The sequence below is a fragment of the Notechis scutatus genome, chromosome 5, assembly GCF_049901735.1.
Source record: "Notechis scutatus isolate UNSWTSFEM ecotype Mainland chromosome 5, rNotScu1.2, whole genome shotgun sequence".
In the NCBI taxonomy this organism is placed as follows: Eukaryota; Metazoa; Chordata; class Lepidosauria; order Squamata; family Elapidae; genus Notechis; species Notechis scutatus.
Genome location: NC_142013.1, coordinates 49662591 through 49668296, shown reverse-complemented (window position 1 = coordinate 49668296; position 5706 = coordinate 49662591).

Sequence of the window (5706 nt, the reverse complement as noted above, 5' to 3'; positions counted from 1 at the left end):
GGCCTGGAAATATAGTTAATGTATCTTTAAAACAAGTGACTTGTGCCTCTTGTCAAATGCAGAAGTGGTATGGTTTGACTGCTACTAAACATTTTTTTAAAAAATATCAACCACATGTTTTACATAGTAATAAGAAAGCTGCTGGTTGAAATTAATGGGAGTTAAAGTTCAAATATCTGGAAGGCATCAGATTGCCTAGCTCTGAGGTAAATTGTATGTAATATACTCACCTACCCACCAACCATATAATGTATAAATTTACTGTACTAAATCAAAAGAGTGGTCTGCCTTATTTTTGCTTGAATAGACCAATTTTAATGATTCACATAATTCATCTCCAATTCCATTGTTTGCTGAAGTGAACACACTATGCAGATATAGTATTTGAGCATGTATATGAATTTTTAAAAACTCATTGCTCTGTTTCTGATGAATGTGTACATTGCCATTTGTACAATGTAAATGCAATGTTGCTTCTAAATGTTAAAGGCAACTTAGAAAAGAAGCAAAGAAAACAGTAGCAGATATATATGTATAAACCCATCAAGTACACAACACAAGAAGTTAGATAACTAAAAATACCTTCCAAGTACAAGGAGTCAACATATGATAAAGGACTTTAATCCATTGTCTAGAATATCAAAATGCTTGAAGACCCATTATAAATAATGTCTGTTTTATCTGATTCCTTATTTTTTCAAAGAATACCATTATATACATCTACTTAAAGTAAGAAATGGATGCTACATTAATGTCTCACTTCCACTCCAAAAAGTGGAATGGATTATACTGATGTAGGCTTTCAACATCAGGACAAAAGAAAACTAATCTGTGGCCATTCAGCTTTAAAATTCATCATTGTTTCAGTGAAATAAACCATTTTAGGTTTTTAAAAATGGTACAAGAAAATGGCTCAATTCAATGAAGCTGAAAAATATTTGAATGAGTATACAGGTATCTGAGGAGTTGGTTATAACTATGATTCTTTATGAATAAATACATATAATGAATAAGGCAGATGCTCAAGACCCATTATATTCTAAATGCTAAACTTTTGTACTTTACTGTCTAGTTTAATCACTACAATACAGTAAAAGGATTTTCTAATCTAAATCAGGGATGTCAAACTTACATCATCATAGCGGCATCACGTGACGTATTGGGACTTCCCCCCCCCTTCGCTAAACCGGGCTGGGCATGGTCAGCACGTGACTCATCTGGCCCGCAGACCGGGAGTTTGACAGCCCTGATCTAAAGCAACAAGCAGCACTAAATCATCTACAAGTAGGAAGTATTTATTTTAAATATTTCATCTCCTTTCCAGAGACATAATATCTTTAATTAAAAAAACTATGAAGTATTTGGAATAACATAAAGTATTATTTCAAGACCCAGTAGGAATGAAATATTTGAGACCCAGATTAAGGAGCTTTCAAATATTATGTTATGAATGACATATGATATATTATTATATTAATATTCTATACTAGGGTACATTATGACGTTAAAAAAACAGCTTCCATATATTGAAATGTTCTCAACTTACTTAAAAGCTGCACTGCCTAAACTATCCATTAGGTGGCAATCTATTTTCAGGCTTCTGTCATCATTTGCTAACAATGATTAATATTAACCTTTTAAAGGCATTTGTATAGCACAAGGCTCTTCAAACTTGGCAAGTTTAAGACTTGTGAACTTCAACTTCCAGAATTCCTGAGCTAACATGATTGGAAGAGGAAGAATTCTGGGAGTTGAAGTCCACAAGTCTTAAACTTGCCAAGTTTGAAGACCCCTGGTATAGCACATTACAACATATTAAATAAATGCTACAGTGAATTTTAAACTGAATCCTGTCAAAAAAGGAATCCTATTTCACACGTCACCTACAATTCAAGATTTGAGTGCATTACCAGGAAAGCCTGCTCAAGAATAAGATGCCACTTCCCATGATGTTGGTACATACATACAACCATAACAACACAAGAGCACACAATAGATACAAACTCAAAGTAAACCGCACCAAACTTGATTGCAGGAAATACGACTTCAGCAATAGAGTGGTCAATGTCTGGAATACTCTACCCGACTCTGTAGTTTCTTCCCCAAACCCCAAAAACTTTAACCTTAGACTGTCTACTATTGACCTCACCCCTTTCCTAAGAGGTCTGTAGGGCGTGCATAAAGCGCACCAACGTGCCTACCGTCCCTGTCCTATTGTTTCTCTTATTCTTTTATTTTTCTTATATGTACCCATTTCATGTATTCACAACTATGTATACATTTATACTTATTATCTTGTAAACAATTGGCAAATCAAATAAATAAATAAAATAAATAAAATAAACATTGAGCATAAGCTGGCTTTTGTCCCCATCTGCAAGTCATTCTGTCTAACCATCATAAAATAATTATTGGGAATCTTGCTTTATGTAAACTTCTCAGAGCTGGAGCACTATCACACTCTGTCTCAAGTATTCCTAATGTAATATGCTGGAGTACTGCTAGTAGTAAGAATTTTTTTAAAAAAAATCAATCATGCAAATGTTTTTTATAAATTTCTTGCAGTCTTTTCATCTCTGCAAAAGTTGCTTGTTAAGCTCAAAATGATCTCTGGAAATAATATGAAATCTATGAGTGGGGGCTGAAGTAAATAAATAGGAGGGTATTTCACTACTTCCAGAATTTTGCTCTTGACATCAGAATATATTTGCTACTTTTGAGTGGAAAGAGGGGGTTATGATATAATGAAGGCATAAATGTAGGTTTCAAATAAAGTTCTGATTTACAGCAATGGAATTCTATAATATTCTCCGAAGCAGCTCAAGGCAAGGCAAGAAGTAATGAATAGGAGATCATTAAAAACTGATCCAATCTAGAACAAAGAAAAAATTTACTGATAGTGAGAACAATTAATCAGTGGAATAGCTTACCTCTGGAAGTTGTGGGTGCTCTGTCACTGGAGGCTTTTAAAAAGGGATTGGAGAGACATTTGTCTGAAATGGTATAGACTAGTCTCCTGCTTGAGCAAGGGGTTCAGCTAGAAGACCTCCAAGATCCCTTTCAACTTTATTATTCTGTTAACCTCTTTACTTTTTTCTTCTCAGCTGTAACTCATATTGTTGTCCAATCTCCCTAAAGAGCTTATTCCCATTCCTACTTCCTTTGGAAAGAAATATTAGAAAGCTGATTGGGTATGGTTCTCTTATTTTAAGCAGCCTCTGCTATCCAAATTCAAGACAAAGAAATGTAATAGGACAGAAGAGTGGCAGGGAAATACCATATAACAATTAGTTTCTCGACAGCTCCACGGACACCTGTCATAGCTTCCTTTACTAAGAGTGAACTACACTGTTTTGCTCTTTAAATTAAGGTAATATGCAAAAACAATGTGTACAATAGTGCTGTATACCCAGTAAGACTTACACCTCTTAAGGCAGGTGCTCTCTTAGATACAATGGGAGATAGAAGATTTGTACACAGAATGCTATTTATCTCAAGCAGTATACTCATTTGGATTAACCAGGGATAAAATCTCAGATGTTATTGTCTACAAGATCCTCTCTAAATATGTTATTTTTCCTAGGTTTATTCATTCAATTATTCCACTGAAAAAAATATTCATGCACAAAATGATGAATCATTTTCCATTTAAAGGTAAAAGGATTCAAAATTGCAGAAATCTCTGAAGTGAAAAATGTATTTTTACTCTATTAGTAATCAATAGAGCATTAAGTATCACCAGTAAATTTCAGATAACTACTGAGATTATGGAACACTTTGGCAAATATTCTAAGATGTATTATGCAACAATCTATCTGTAATTGTTTTAAAATATGCAATGACTACAACAGGGAAGAGACTGCAGTCATAAAGGAAGGAGTATTGTATAGTCTTTTACATTTTCTAATTAAACCTGTGTCATTCACATTGCTGACAGAAAGTATGTAAACTGTATTTCATATCTAAGAGAGAAACAGATTAATTCACTTTTTTGGTTTCACTATTTAATAAAAAATTAGTTTAAAATGTGTAAATTGAGTTTATATTTTCATACAATAATAAAATATAGATGAGACATGCATCCTCAATGTCTCTATGCATTTCACACAGGTCATAGATAATGGAATAAGCACAATAATATGTTTGATTGTAGGGTAGGCTCTAGATCAGAGATCCTAGCCTGCATAGAATAGAATGTACATGCTTGAGACAAAAGTGGGCTTTGGTCGTCTTGTTGCATACTAGCAAAATATATCAAAACTGTCCTTACCATTAGCAGAGATGCTGTAAATGAAACAGGTTCAATTAAGGTTAGTAACTGCATCAACACACATCCTACTAAAAATATTTGCATAAAATTTTTGATTGGACAAAGCTATGATAGGTGGTGGAGATCAATATTCATGACTTCAGCTGGTAATGACCAAAGTCCTTAGAAGATCTTATGTATATTAGAATAACAGCATTAAATGACTGGGAATATAAACTCACAATTGTATTGAATTAAAGAAAACTATTTCATCTGTCTGTGAAAGAAAAGAAAGGAAAAATAATTCATAGAAAAGAATGTAATAAGACAGAGAAAGGATGAGTTAAGTTTAAAATGGGCAGAGGAAATGAAGAGTCATTTTGATTAATGGTTGTTTTGAAAATGGATGAAATTGAACCTCCAACAAAGTGATGAAATTAAAAATAAAGTTGATGAAATTATTTGAGATGAAACTGAAATAAAGGAAAGCTGGAAGGAATATTTTTAGAGAGCTCCATGGGAATGACATTGAAATGTCAAAGATGGAATTGAAACAAATGCTGTAAATGTTCATGGCCAAGTTTAAAAAAAAAAGATAAAAGGACATCATGAAAGCTGTAAAAAAATATTTTTTTTAATGGAAAGGTTCCAGGTGTGTATACTGCAATAGTACATTCTTTTCTAGTGACTGTGCAACTAATATAACATGAGCATGAAGATTATATAAATGCCTGACACTTAGAAGAATGCTGTTATTGTTCCAGTATAAAAAAACAAAAGGCTAGCAAGGTGGAAGTGAGGGGAGGAGGTGTTCATTATGCCTGGAAAGTTATATAATTCTGAAATGTTAAAAAAATGTCATTAAGCAATATTTGGGATGTACAATATGCCTCTACGCCCAACCAGAGATCTGCAGAACAGATTTTTTTCTCTCTAGCAAGAAATATATTGATGTGAGAAATAAACTTTTAAGTTTGTTGCTTAGATAACACATATGAAATGTGAACAGGCTTAAATTAAAGAATGATTTACACAGATATGAAGTTGGTTATTCTGAATGTCATATGAGCAGACAGGTAACCTTGAGTGTTCATAAATTTATGAATAAAGATTAGTTGTGATAACTTTACAAGTGGGCTTGATTATGTGTATACTGTATATTTGTATGGAGATGATGTTAAATGATAGCAGCCATGGTCTCGAGCATACCATGTATTAAATACAAAGAGGCACACATATTGACAGAATATTCTGTTAGTGTTTCATTAATGAGTGTCACTATTTTCAACAAATGGAATTAATGTGTCCTATTGGCATCTCAAATCATATCTAGATTTCAGAAGTAACTTCTTCCTATTTGAAGAATTAGTTCATTAGCAAAATAGAACAAGGTTAAATTTTGATTCTATAGATTTGGGATTTATGAATCTTCCTTTACCATCCTTGTTGAGATATGA